Genomic DNA, 16409 nt, shown 5'->3' on the forward strand with positions numbered 1-16409 from the left:
TATTGCATGTGTTGCTTTGTTATTTTATGTGGTTTATATGATGATACCTAGTTTTGTTCCTTCTTTTTTATATTCTTTTTAAGATGGTAATTTATTGAGATGATTGATTTTTCAAAAAAATCCTATTGAGTTTTGTGAACAACAATGTTGTTCTATGTTGATTGAGGAATAATAACTTGAACAAACAGAATTTCAGACTTTTTGACTTCTTTTTCTTTGCTTTTTCTTTGGCATATATATTCTTTGCTTTTATCTTAACAGTTTTAAATAAATTGATATCCACATTAAAATAATATTTTGAACTTTTCTATGAATTAATATTTTAAACTTTGTGTTTTATTATTTGCATCAGTTTTATTTCATTACCCAAACATTCCAATGTGAACATAATTCTTGCAAGTTTATGCATAGAAACATTATTTATAATGAAATACCCTAAAAGTCTAGTTCTATAAATTGTTGAGTACATTGCGCCTATTATGAATAAACCAGAGATATAATGAAACTATAAAACATACATATTATTTTATATATTATAGTTTGTTTAAGCAGGAAGAAAATATATTTTAGTAGCTGTAATTATGTTTTAAGGGATTGTTAATTATTTTTTGTATTGATATTGTTTCATAAAACTTTATTTATTTTAAAACTGGCATTATCTTATCTAGGCCAGCCACATGATATAGTAACTGCAACAGGTTACAAGATGTTATTTAAATGATTATAAACACAATTAAATGAATGAATACAAGTTTTTATTAGCACATTTTTAATGTAATTGTGAGTGTATTTTCAATTTGAATTTCAATAAAATTTGCATTTGAAAGTTTTTGACTAGTGACTTTACAAGACGCATAAAATTGTAGTTCGGATTTACTGTTGAAACAGAAAAATGAGTGAAGAAATGATAGTTAGAGGGAAAATTGTATAATCTACTCTCTTCTTGCGTCTACAGCCTCTCCGGGTAAGCGTAGAAACAATCTTAATAATTTACGATTAAGTTTAAGTTTAATTTTAATAAATTGATTTGTAAAAAAAGTTTATAATTATATTTTTATATAGGAGTTAAATATTAATTTAGTGATTGATAACGATGTGATAGTAGTGGGAAAAATAGATTCAACAAACAATTTGGTAGAATAAGTGAATTTTACACATATTTTAATATCATAAAATTGATTTGTAAGAAAATGTTTGTACTTACTTACTCTAATTTAATTGATATGGACTTTCAACATTTCACGCCTTGCTTTTTATGTGCAACCAAATATTTATTTCAATATTATCGTTTTTGTTACTTTTAATATTTTTTTGTCTTTTATACAATAATTGGAAATTACAATACTAAAGATTTGTGTTTGTGTGTTGAAGCACTTGACAAGAGTAGATGGGCATATCATGATATTGGTGTTGAGGTTTTGGATGAGATGTTATGTGATGAGAAGGTTTTATGGAATTGAAAACCTTTTACTCAAGGGATCATAGTAAGAAAGTTAGATATTTTTTCAATGATAGCCTTTTTAGAGATTTTCTTGTTAATTACATGAACTCAATTGCATTTTTTTTCTTCGTTTGCTCTCCTAATCTAAAAGAAATACTCAATGTGTAGGTAATTAAGTAATACTAATTTTGATTATGATAATTTCAATAGTTGACTATCTCATTAGTGATTGAGATTTATATTTTTCTTTTTGAAATAAAGGACTTAATTTAGAAGAGTTGAAAACAACAAAACAACATACACGTCACATGTATTACATCACATATAATCCAAGTCACTTGTAAAATTCACTTTTCAACACTATTAGATGTATATGTTTTTCAATTGTCAATGATGTGAAATTTATAAGGTTGGTCTAGTGGTAAAAGTTGAAAGGAAGGGTGAGAGATGTTGTGAGTTCAACCTCCAAACTAAGATTTGTAAGATATAAGGTTGGTTTGAAGTGTTTGAAAGGGAGGGTGAAGAAAGTTATTTCGTGGTACAAAATCATTTCGTAAGTGTGTATCATCAAGTCTTATGAAGGGACGTAGGATCCAAAATTTTAGTAGCAAGATTCTTTAAAAGCTTGATTTCATAGAATGCATCAATGAATGTTAATCCAAATGAACTATTATTAGAAGATAATCCACAAATTTACAAGAAAACTATTATAGAAGATGTTGCTTCTCATTATTTTAAAAAAAGTCTTGAAGGAAGCTCTTTCTTGTCCCTTTTAGGTTGTGCAATGGTTGAGAATTCTACTAGAGTTATTTTGGCTCACTGTGAACATCTTTGACTTTAATGTGTATTTTATCACAGTTAAATAAATAAATATATTATTTTATATATTATTGTTTGTCTAAGCAAGAAGAAAATATTTTAGTAGCTGTAATCATGTTTTAAGGAATTGTTAATTAATTTTTTGTATTGATATTATTTAATAAAACTTTATTTATTTTAAAACTGACATTATCTTATCCAGGCCAGCCACATGATATTGTAACTGCAACAAGTTACAATATGTTATTTAAATGATTATAAACACAATGAATGAATACAAATTGTTATTAGCACATTTTTAATGTAATTGAGAGTGTATTTTCAATTTGAATTTCAATAAAATTTGCATTTTGAAATTCTTTGACTAGTGACTTTACAATACGCCTAAAATTGTAGTACGCATTTACTGTTGAAACAGAAAAAATGAGTGAAGATATGATAGTTATTCACATTTGTGTTTGTGGATTCGAGAAAAAATGGTGTAATCTACTATCCTCTTGCATCTATCGTCTTTCCGGGTAAGCGTAGAAACAACCTTAATAATATCTTAATTAATTTTAAGTTTAATTTAGTTTAAATAGATTGACGTGTAAGAAAATGTTTGGAATTATGTTTTTATATATGAGATTAAATATTAATTTAGTGATTAATAACCATACGAAAGTAGTTGGAAAAATACATTCAACAAACAATTTGATAGAATAAGTGAATTCAAACATATTTTAATTTCATAAAATTAATTTATAATTTTATAAAATTGACTTGTAAGATAAGTTTTGCACTTATTTACTCTAATTTAGTTAATGTAGACTTCCAACATTTCAGATCTTTTTTCTTATGCAATCAAACATTTATTTCAACATTATCACTTTTGTTACTCTTAATAGTTTTTGTATTTTTATACAACAATTGAATTACAATACTAATAGTTTCCTGTGTCTTGAAGCCCTTAAAAATATTAGAAGGGCATGAAAGGAATGAAGAATTTTCAAAATAGTGATCCATGATAATGGTATTGAGGTTCTGGATGAAATGTTACGTGGAATGAGAAGGTTTCATGGTGATGAAAACCTTTTACTTAAGGGATCAAAGTAAGAAAGTTAGATATTTCTCTAATGATAGCCTTTTTAGAGATTTTATGTTAACTAGAGGAACTCAATTTCATTTTCTTCTTCGCCCGACTCTCCTAATCTAGAAAAAATACTCAATGTGTAGGTAATTAAGTAATACTAATTTTGACTATAATGATTTCAATAGTTGATTATCTCATTAGTGATTGAGATTTATATTTTTCTTTTTGAAATAAGGACTTAATTTAGAAGAGTTGAATTCAACAAAACAACATACACTTCACATGTATTACATCACATATAATCCAAGTCACTTATACAATTGGCTTTTCAACACTATAAATGTATAGGTTTTTCAATCATCATATTATTATTATCAAAGTAAAAATATGTAATATAAGCAACTTTGACGCTTATATTTTATCAGTATCTTTCTTATTGATGCAACTTATGACAAATGACATGTTCGCCAATGTGTATCATCAGGTCTTATAAAAGGATAGGTCCAAAATTTCAGTAGCAAGCTTATTTACAAGCTCAATTTCATAGAATTCATCAAAGGTTGTTGGTCTAATAAAGAAACTATTATCAGAACACAATCCACAAATCTACAAGGAAACTATTATAGAAGATGTTGCTGTTGCTTCCAATTATTTTAAGAAAGGCCTTGATGAAAACTCTTCCTTGTACCCCTTTAGATTATGCAATGGTTGAAAATTCTACTAAAGTTACTTTGATTCTCTAGGAACACCTTTGACTTTAATGTGTATTTTATCAAAATTAAATAAACAACATTAAGATCCTAAGACAAAACAATGTTAATTCACTCCTTAAGTATTTGTATTACACAAGAGAAAAAAAACTACAGTAGTTTTTTTTATGATAATGTAACATAAATTGCCAAGTATATTGTTTTGAGAGTACGTAATTATAAACTTTTTTATTTTATTTTATCTAAGCTTAATAGTTATCTTAACAGGAGTGTTCTTAATGTTAATATTTCAAATACATTAAGAAATTATTTTATTTAATAGTCAAATTTGTTACTGAGTTTAAATGATGTGTACATTAGGAAGTTTTCATAACTATGTTGTTTAATACCATGATTATGGTGAAAAATTTGAACATAAAGATAAAATGATTATTTCAAATATGATAATTGACACTTATTTTGTTGAAAAATTAGGAAGAAAAATTAGGTTACTTTATGTCCTAAAATATTAAAATACTTCCTTAAACATAAACATTCCATATGTTAATTTTCATAGTCATTGTCTTTATACATTTTAATATATACAATTCTATTTAATACATTTAAACTAAAAATCTTCATAGGTTGCTATAGTAAGTAAAGACAACCCATAAAAAATGTTTAGTTTGAATAATGAATCTTGCGATTATAATATGTAATCTAAAAATAATGTAGGTTAAATGTTTCATTAATGAAAATTGGATTGAGCAATATTATTGTTTTTTCAACCATCATTTCTTTTGTACTTTTGTCTATGTTGATGTCTATGATTGAGTCATCTCACCAAAATTTGTCTCCTGGAGCGTCAACATCTTTGTTTAAGCAACTCTAATCCATTCAAAGAAATCCCACTTACACATCTTTTTTAGACTTCTATAGTTTTTGTTAGAATGTTTGTTGAAACAAGTTAATTGTCTTTGTCAACTGAGTGATGGAAACAATATATATTATTATCACTAGCCGTAAGCAGTAATAAATACTTCAAATGTGGTTTTCATAGATAACAAAACAACATTTACAAATTCATGAATCAATGGTACCAAACTTTTCTAGCTTAACCAAAACCAGTAGTTACAAACAATTATATATTAGCATTGTTATTATCATATTTGGTGCATAAAACTTGTACTTTCAATTACTTTTCCAATATGGTGGTGACAAACAACAAGAAGTTAGTGGCAAGTAACAATTTTACTTATGATAGGACAACTGAAGTCAATGCTTTTGGTGATACAAAATTAGGTGTGAAAGGTTTTTAGACTCTGGTGTAACAAAGATTCCACGCATGTTCCATCATGTAAAATTAGACATGCATGAGATCTCAAATGGTGACTCAAAGTTGGGTGTTCTCATCATAGACCTCCAAGACACAGACACAAACACTTTGTTACGTGTTGAAGTAGTTGACAAGATTTGAAGTGCATGCGAAAAGTGGGGATTTTTTCAAGTGATCAATCATGGTATTGGTGTTGAAGTGTCAAATGAGATTATATGTGGAATTTATAGGTTTCATGAACAAGAGGTTGAGGTAAGGAAAACTTTTTACTCTAAAGATAGCAATAAGAAAGTAAGATACTTCTTTAATGTATCATTCTAGAGGAAAATGTGCTAACTAGAGAAACACAAGATTCCTAATCCTTCCAATCCAAAAGAAATATTAGGGGATACAATGATACAATGATTGATCATGTATTTATAGAGACATTGTGATTGAATACTCTAAGAAAGTAAGAACTTTAGGGATACAATCTTTGAGCTATTCGTAAAAGCACTTGGCCTTAATCCTTCTTATCTCAAAGAATTGGAATCCTTTGATGGATAATTTCTTGTGTCACTACTATCCTACCTGTCTTAAACCCGAATTAACTTTGGATACTTCTAAGCACACTGATTATGACTTCATGACAATTCTTCTAGAAGATAAAATGTGTGATCTTCAAATTCTTCATAAAAATCAATGGGTTAATGTTTATCTAGTACATATATTTCTTATTAGTAAATATTGGAGATTTTCTACAATTAAGTACACTTTATAAACAAATGGTTATTATAATCACATTTCTCTGTTTTCGGGTGTGATTCTTTTCTTTGCAACAATAAAAAATGATAAAACAATTACATAATGAGAAAATTTATGTAAGTAGTGTTGTTAATCCATAACCTACATAATTAAACAATAAAATGCAAGAAAAGAAACCATATAAAGATAAAACAAAAATGAGATCATAACTCTTCATAGATATACTTTATTTTCTATTAGTTACTTTCATCATAAGTGTGATTTATTCATTCTCTTAACGTTGTACTTTTTCCATTTTTCTTCTTGATTTCATTTCCACAAGATCCTTTAGAAATCTAGTTTTAGATTTACTTTAATTTGGTTGCAACAATAACTGAGAAACTTTTCAAAGGAAATGATAAATAAATACAATAATTGGAGATTTCATGTCAAAAACTAGAGGACAAGTAAAACATGCTAAATGAGTTAAATTACCATCTATAACATAATAGAAAATGTTATTCTATTCTTGGAATTTGGTTTTACAAAAGCAAAACCATCTACATAACACAACTTCTATTACTTATAATTATAAATCTCCTTTCAAATGGTGCAACTCATAGCAAATGGTATGTTCTTGAATGTTTATCATAGGGTCTTAGCGAGGAAAATAGACCCCAGATTTCAATAACATCTTTTTAAATGCATACTAATACAAAAATGACATTTTAAGTCTCTGAATTTAAATTTATTAAAAAAAACAGACTTAAAGTATACGTGATAGCATTAAAGATGTGAAAGATGTGATGACATATTAAAGGTCTTAGGTTGTAAGAAAATGTTGAGCATTAGATTGGAACACTGTTAATTGTTTTGGAATTTGATTTGTGTGATTTTTATGTATTAAGATTTTCAATTTTTTATTACCTTGTGAATTTTGAAAAAGCTGCATCATGTTCTATAGATAAAACAAGAAAAAGACACTTTGATTAGTCTGAAGTATTAGTGTAAGATTGGTGTGTATATTATTCTCATTGTGAAATTATTTGTATGTAACCCTAATGAAAGAATGAATGGTTGGAGTTAATCTCTAACCTAAACTTTTGTGATATGCCATAACACTTGTTTTAGGAGAAAATTTAGATTAAGTGATCAAACTCAGGATTCAATTTGAAGAAAATTTAAATCTCAGGACATGTTTTTTACCATAATAGTATTAAGGTTTGAATTTTAGGAACAAAAACTATCTCAAACATGTATTATTATTAGGTCAAACAAAGTAGGTTTTCATGTATCAATTGGTATAATAGGATAGTTGTAATAATTAATTTATATAAATTAAAGTTTAGATAATAGTAACAAAATTTGTGTCTGATAAAATGAATTAATTTCTTATAATGTGGTGAGTTAAGATTTGAGTTTCTTCTCACGGATGACTTTATACTTAGTTTGCAACCGTAGTATAAACAAAATTAATTTAAAAGGAGATTTTGGAACAAAAAAGGTTTAAAATATTGTTTATAAAATCAAATCTTAAGTGTAAATTATGGTGAATTAAAATTGAAAGTATCTATTAAAGAAATGGTAATATTTATAGAGAAGTTGAATATTCTTTATTTACAATTGATTTTTTTTATTTTCCATGTTCAGTAAGGAAAATATCGAAGATGTGTTTAGTTGAACAAGTTCGAATAATCAAAATGCGTGTGAAATTTAAATTATTGTTTAATAACAAGAAAATATTTATATTTGTAATATACAATTTGTAATATATAGTCCTATTGAATATAGAAACAATAAATATAAAGTTTGCTACATAATTAATATATTAATTACATAAATTAAAGAATTATCATCTTTTTATATTTTATTATTTCATTTTAATTTATAATTATGGAGTTTAATTTGTTATTATTAATAATTTAAATTATTATATAATTTTACTATTCAAATAATATAATAGTAAAAATTAATATTTAAATTATATTTTATTTTAATTTTTAAAAAAGAAAATTAGATCAACAAGTTATAATGTATATTAATAAAAAAACTTCTATTCAATATGCCAAATTTAATGTGTTGGTGAATCAGTCCGTATAAGTATAGATAATTTTCTCATGTCTATTGATAATAATATCTTTTAATTATGAATATATAAGGTGATTTTTAATTGATTGATGATTGATTTACTAATAACATGCCACTTAATTTTATCTATTTCCGTAAATAAAGCAATTGAACATATCATTTATGTAATTGTATTGATATTTCTTTTATACAAATTTTTCCTTTTCATCACCCTAAATGCGTGGTAATGTGAAAAAAAAATTATAAATGACAAATCTTTAAGGTTATTTCTATCTATAACTATACGATCTCTACCTCTTAGTACGTCGCAACAGTAAAAAGAATGTTCACTTTAGTTTATTTTAAATATATTTTAGCCTTCGCAATTTTGTTTTTCAATCTTTTGCAACATTTTTTTTTCATTTAAATTTTGGTAATATAGGAAGCAAAGAAGTTAACATGAATTTTATAAGATCCATTTTTTTTATCAATTATCTCAATATGTACGTAAATTATTTTATTCTTCTTCTCTCTAAAAGTTTTATCTTTGTTTTTTTTTTTCGTGAATCTTCCCTATATTTAAGAATTTGAACACTTCTCATGTTAGCTGGAGAATCCAAAACTCTTTTCGATAAAACAATTTTTCATTTGAAAATATTTTGTATGAACAAAAAACTTCTTCAAAAAAAAAGTTCAGCAAGAAAACTGCTTAGATAATATTAGTGAGAGATTTGAAAGTATATAGTAATTCATGTGTGAATATCTTTTATTGAAAGTTCTTTACATGTTAAGTTTAAAGTTCTTGAATTGTATGTTGAGTATGAAGTTAGGAAGTTGCATGTAAGAATAAAGTTTTTAAAAGGAAAACTCAAAATAATCTTTCCTATTTGTATTGTATGTTCTTTTATAGTATGTGAAAATGAAAAACATCAATTGCAAGTATATCTAATGCTCTCAAGTTGCATGCGAAATTGAAGAGCATTAATTTTGTTTGCTCATTTGTTTTTTTGCTGATGATGTTCTTTTACATGAAGAAATTAGGAACATCTTTTACAACATGTAAAATCTAAATAATGTGACGCATGAGTATGACATTCCTCGTTATTATATCAAGTCTATAATTTCTTATTTTTACTTGTAGAGTTAGAATTTTTCTTTATCTATCTATATTTTAATCTCCAATTCATATTGAGTATTGAGATTTACATAAATCATTTCTAGTTTTAAAATAAAAAGTCTTATGAGACAAGATAATAGGAAAATGTTTTGATAAAAGAAGATAATTAGTTACATTTGGTATTGTTGTTCTAATATATGAGGTTTTGTCTATAATGTTAAGTGATATATCATGTACTAAATGAAAGTAGAGTCACTCAAATGAATATGCTTAAATGACAATATCATATAATATTTTCACTTAAATGCATACACTTAAATGAAAATATTCATAGTCACTTTATTAAGTGAAAATGGCATATGTGCTAAGCGAAAATATCATAAGTCTCTACAATAAATATAAATAATGATAAACTTATTTATGGAGAAATTATTTATGGAAGTAGTAAATTAATAATATAAAATTAAAAATACATTATGCTATAAAATCCTTTTTATATCGGTTAAGAAAGGTTTTTCGAACCAATATATAAGTAGAAGGTATAGAAAATATTTGTCTTTCTATACCGTTTTGGAATCGGTATAGTAATATACTTTTTATACTAGTTGAGAAATCGATATAGAAAGGTTGCTATGAGAGGGTTAAATCTTTATATTATCAAGAATTTTTATATTGGTTGGATACTTTTTATATCGATTAAGGCTTTAATCGGTATAAAAATATAACTTTTTTATATCGTTAGTGTTACAACTGGTATAAAAAGTTACTTTATATACCAATTCTAATATTAATCGATATAAAAAGTAACGTTTTTTTTCAATATCAGGTTTGTATGTGCTATTACCACATACATACCTGCACAAAATTAAATCTCAGAATAGTCTCATAATACAACCTAAACATATATACAAGGAACAAAATAATCACTATACTTCCTATTATTTAAACATCACATAATAGTTCATAACCTCAATGTATAATGAATACACATAATATTTACCTAACATCTTCTATAAATACTTAAAAGGAATGCAGCCTACTACTCTCGAACATCCTTTAGAACCTCTTACTCCATTGGAGATCTGTTACCTAATATCTTCGGAATAAATAATTTGAGTCAACTTATAATTATAATGGTTAAGATATTAGTTATAAAATGTTTATATTACTAAATTTCACGAGTCAATGACGTTTGTGGGTATGATTTTGTACATGTTCCTCATGACAAAATATCCACATTCATAAATTGTATAATTGTATTTCAATAATCAGAAATATTAACTACTTATAATTGGTGCAATGAACCGTGACTTCTTTCTAGAGGTGATATGTGTACCCTGGAAAATCAAATAATCCTCGACTACTTTGGAAAAATTAAATGTACATTGAAATGAATGCCTAGTATGAAACATTAAAATTAAATTATCTGTTCATAACAAATAAGTTATTAAAAAACTTATGTTATTAGTGTACTATTAATTTCCAAAGTGTGAAGTTTCTTGTGTAATGAGCACAAGAAAACCACAAAACACGGTTAAGGAAGAATTACTAGCAATTTCCAATAATCCTTGCAGATTCAAACAATAATAGTGTGAAATAAGATTTACATAAATAATTCATTAATAAAAATAAACATACTTACGGTTGCAAATAAGGTGCTAAGTATACTTCTTCTTTTTTTTTCGTTTCAAAGAGGTACTTTTCTCAACTCCTTCAATGGCAACAAGGTCAATAAATCCATAAATGTAATCATTCTTCCTCCCAATGCTCAACCAATGTAAATATCTTAAATATTGAAGCTGGATAATGTTAGAATAACATATTTAATATATCCAAACCTCATAAAAGTAAATATTTACTTACAACAACCAAAGTTGTAATACTGATGTCCGAGGTAAATTGTTTTCCTTCCATGTTGTAGTTGATGATGAGATGTGCCTTCCTCATATATAGGGCATGCTTTGTGACCCTTGATGTTATAGCCACTTAAATTACCTTAAGCTGAAAAGTCGTTGTACAAAATAACATGGCGCACAACTTGAACGAATCACCGCCATCAAACATATCAAGACCTTTCTCCCATAACATCTTCAAATCTTTAACTAATGGGGCTAAAGAAACATCAATGTCGTTTCCTTATTGTCTTGACCCGAGATCATCAAGGATAACACCACATATATACGTTTCATGCACACCCACGGAGGTAAATTGTAAATCACAAACATCACAAGCCACAAGCTATGTTTACTGCTCAAGTTGTCTTATGGATTAATTTTATCTGTAGCAAGTCCAAACCTAATGTTCCTTGAATCATTAGAGCAATTAAGGAACATGGAATCAATGATCCTCAATTGCAAACCATCTGCCGAATGTCTTAAATTCTTATATTTTATACATCCATCTGCATGTCATCTCATGAGTTTTGCATAATTTGGGTTACTAAATAAGTGTTTCAACTGTGAAACAAGAGGAAGATACCATAAGACTTTTGCAAGAGGACCTTTACTATCACATTCAGACCCACCCTCTTTCTATTTGTATTATGATACCCCATATTGTGGACATTAATGTAACTTGACAAACTCGCTCTTGTACAACACATAATTGTTTGGGCATGCATGATGGGACACAATTGTTACCAATGAGGAGCATTGGTATCTTGAAGCCACTTTTGAAGTTTTGATGATGTTTAAAAAGTGAAGAATTGAAGACTATTGTTGCATCTATGTTAAAAGCATTTTGTAGAAACAATTGTATAAGATAAATTGTGATGATGTAAAAGTACTTAGAAGTTTTCGTTTTTAGATAAAATTTGCGTCAATAATTGATTATCAAGGGTGATAATCGATTATCACGAGCTAAAGTAGAAAGAGATTGCTCGCGCAAATAATCGATTATCATATAGGATAATCGATTATCACTATCCGGTTTAACATTGTCCAGGTCGCGCAAATAATCGATTATCTCTCAGAATAATCGATTATCACTTTTTTGAAAATCCCATAACGGTCACAAAATAATCGATTATCACTTATGATAATCGATTATCATTGGCAGTTGGAAGATGTCTTTTCAGTTTCTGACCCTACATGAACCTTGACTTATAAATAGAGTTCTCCACCACTCTAATTAGAAAAAAAAAAAACTTTTTTTGAGAATATTAGAGTTGTGTGTCTAAGGGAAGCTTTCTATGAGTGAAAAGAGAACTAAGTCATTTGAGAATACAGAAAAAGTCTGAGGAAGTTCTCAAGTGTTAGTGTGCCCGAATCAAGTCTTGTGAATAGGACAAGCTTGTGCTTAGTGGGTCTAAGGTCAAAGCGGTTCTCTTCAAGTTGATTAAACTGAAGTTCTTCCATTCGTTTGTCGAAGGAAGGTGTTTTATGTTCTTTAACATTTGCTTATCTAATTGTAACTTGTACAACTACATTTTAGTGAAAGACTGGACGTAGAATCTTTTGATTCAAATTAGGATGAAACATCTTGTGTGATTTTCTCTATCTTTGCACTTTTAATTTACCAATTGTTTGATAAAAGTCCTAAAAGAAAATCACAATTTTTAAAAGAACCAATTCACCCCTCCCCTCTTGGCTTTTGATTGATATACACACTCTCTAATTAAAATTTTTTGCTGCGCAATACCGATTGTTCCAACAACAATATCTTCTTTGCATCATAATTACGTGTTGACAATGTGTTACCTTCAGGAAACATGTCACTCAACAACTCAAGCAATTATGTGAAGCTTTTATTATTCTACCCATTTCTTGTTTTCACATTGAACAATTTTAATACCATTGACAATATACTTAGTGCATTCTAAATAAAAAAAGTTTTTCTGTGTCACTACATAAGTTATCACACACATGAGCACGTTGGAAGGAATCATGTATGACATCACGTCATGTCCTCTAACCGGTCACCCATCTCCAAATCAACTTATTCTACTTCTACTTGAGACTCATTACACTTGGCATATGTCTATTAATTCACCATGGTATGTCCACTTTGTGTAACTTTTTAGGAATTCATCACAAAGAACATGCTCCCAATTAACTTCAGTTGATAGTTTTCGCTCATTCAATCAATTAACACACAAACAATAAAATATTTTGTTATTGCCTAGAACATTCATCTTTGCAAATTTAAGAAATTTTTTTACTTCACTCTCATATTCAATTGTTATGCGTATCAAATTTATCCAACTCTAATCCATTGTTATATGTAAAAACCAATACCTTTAGTTTTAGGTGGAGCTAAGAAATAGTTAAACACGCAATCTAATATGTGAACTGAGTCCTACCAAACCACAACATAAACAATTAATCAATGGATTTAGTTCAATATGCCTCACTTCAAAGTATTTAAGATAATAATATCTCATTCTTAAACCGTCCTACTAATTAGAACTTATATCAATGTTCATTTTTATTTTGCTTACAATTAATTTGGTGATTTTGATCACCTTCAAAACTCCATTCACTCGTAGCCTCACTATTTCCATGGATTTAGACCCATTGGTTTCTATACCTCACTATTTTCACAATATCACAATAAATGCAATGTAACGGTACATACACCAAAACACAATAGTAAATTAAGGATTGAAACTTACGTGAACCACAACAGGACAATCAAAAAAATACCACGAGCAGAACCCACCACACCATGACAGCTTTAGAAGGATCGCAACCCACCACACCATGCAGGGAAGTTTTAGCGTAATCCACCACACCATTGCAATTCCAACAACACAACTAAGAAAGCTTCAATGCGAGAGGAAGGAATGAATGTAAGGACAACAACATCATCATAACACGACGATAACCATCGAAAAGGACAACCAACAACACCAACCATCGCGAAAATGGGCACCACAAAACCAACCAGCGACGATAAAGTCGAACCACAACTTGACTCACCACAATGACAACTTCATTGACCCTTGCGACAACAAAGATGACAACATAAGCGAACTTCAATGAACTAATGGAAGTGTAGAAAGAATGAGAACAAATGGATGCGAAGTGCGGAGAAAGCCAAAAGAAATGGAAACGAAGCACAAAGAGAACGAGAAAAAGAAGCCTAGAGCTTTTGCAAAAGTGAGGCACAAAAGGAAAGAGGAGATGCATATTTGATATTTTATACCGGTATAGAAAGTGTTCACAATATTATATTTTTTTACCATGTCACTTTTTACATGGATTATAAGTCTAACCTATATAGAAAGATAACTTTATATACTGATTTTCAATGCAGTCGGTATAAAAAAGTTTGTAATTTATTACAATTTTGTTATTGTATCACTTTTTATATTGATTTTGTGTTTAACTGGTGTAGAAAATCTTTCCGTATTTACCTTTAATTTAGTGTGTCATTTTATACTTCATGAATTTGAATCGATATAAAAATGTCTTATAAAAAATATTTTTTGGATTGTAAAAGATGACACCATTAAACACTCAGTTTAATAAAAATGAAAAATCTAAAAGTTGAAGTTTCAACCAACATTTCTTTTGAACTTTTGTAGTTCATCCCACGAGAATTTGTCTCTTGAAAAGTCAGCATATTTGTCTTTAAGCAACTTTAATCCATCAAAGAAACTCCACTTACACGTCTTATTTAGATTTGTATATTTTTTTTGTTAGAATGTTTGATTAAAAAAGTTGGTTTTCTTTGTCAAGTGAGTCATAAAAACAGTACGTATTACTTTCACTAAACTGAAGCAGTAATAAATAATTCAAACGTGATTTTCTACCTTCTTTTCTCATCACTTCTTCATCCTCCAATCTCCCTTTTATATATTCCAAATTCCCTTTCTAATCAATCATCATCTTCTTCATTACTCCTTTGCTGCAAGCCCTTCATACCTTCATTCTTCATCCAAAACTACAATCTTTTCATAATCTTCCTTCTTCCTCCTTCAACTTTTCTTAACCCAAACAGAACAGACAACTTTCTATCATCTACATCAATTCCCAATTCCAGCATCTCTATTTTTCCTCTCAATTCGGTCATCAACAACCCACAAAACAGATTCAACAAATTCTTCAGGTAAGAGCAGTGAATTATAATACATAACATAGAAACACAAATTACAACATACAAAACACATTATTTGCTTCATTTTTATTTCATAACCTGTCTAAATAAATATGCCAATGTGAACATTATTCTCACAAGAATTTCTACATAAAATGTACATCTTGCCTAAAACATTATTCTCATTGCAGTATTTTTCTATAATGAAATACCATAAAAGTATAATTCTATAAATTGTTGAGTACATTGTGCAAATTAGAGATATAATAAAACTATAAGACATAAATATTATTTTATATATTATAGTTTGTTTAAGCAGGGAGAAAAATATATTTTAGAAGCTGTAATTATGTTTTAAGTTATTGTAATTAATTTTTTGTATTAATGATATTATTTCATAAAAGTTTATTTATTTTAAAACTGACATTATCTTATCGAGGCCAGCCAAATGATATAGTAACTGCAACAGGTTACAAGATGTTATTTAAACACAATTATTAAATGAATGAATACGAGTTTTTATTAGCACATTTTTAATGTAACTGTGACTGTATTTTAAATTTGAATGTTAATATTGGATTTGAAATTGTTTGACCAGTGACTTTACAAGACTCGTAAAATTGGATAAATTTACTGTTTTGAAACAGGAAAATGAGTGAAGAAATTATCGTTACTGTATCTGTGGGTTTGAGCGAAAACCATGTAATCTACTCTTCTCGTTGGTGTGTATGGCCTTTTAATAATATCTCTTTTACAAATTTTAAGTGTAATTCAATTTTTTAAAGTAAAATTTACATTTATAATATATATATATATATATATATAATAAATTTTGTTAGAATAAATTATTTTTAAATCTAGTTCAAATTCAAATTTATTAAAAAGGTTAAGTTTATGTCTAAAAGTTGATGTGTACTTTCTAACATTTTACATCTTGTTAACCAAACATTTATCTTAACTTTGTCATTTTTGTTATTCTTACAATTTTTTTTTACAACAATTGAAAATTATAATACTACTCAAATAATCATGTGCTAGAAAATCCATATTTTAAGATAAAATAGAGGTATTCTAAAAAAGTATAATTGTGTTTGTTTGTTCAATAA

At 27.6% G+C, this 16409-nt stretch overlaps 1 pseudogene; it reads left to right on the forward strand.

The window, feature by feature from the left end:
- Window positions 1-5229: 5229 nt before the first annotated feature.
- LOC124834781 (deacetoxyvindoline 4-hydroxylase pseudogene) lies at window positions 5230-6771 on the forward strand (annotated as a pseudogene).
- Window positions 6772-16409: the final 9638 nt, after the last annotated feature.

Source organism: Vigna umbellata, chromosome 4 (assembly GCF_029865625.1).
Source record: "Vigna umbellata cultivar VRB3 chromosome 4, Vumbellata_1.0, whole genome shotgun sequence".
In the NCBI taxonomy this organism is placed as follows: Eukaryota; Viridiplantae; Streptophyta; class Magnoliopsida; order Fabales; family Fabaceae; genus Vigna; species Vigna umbellata.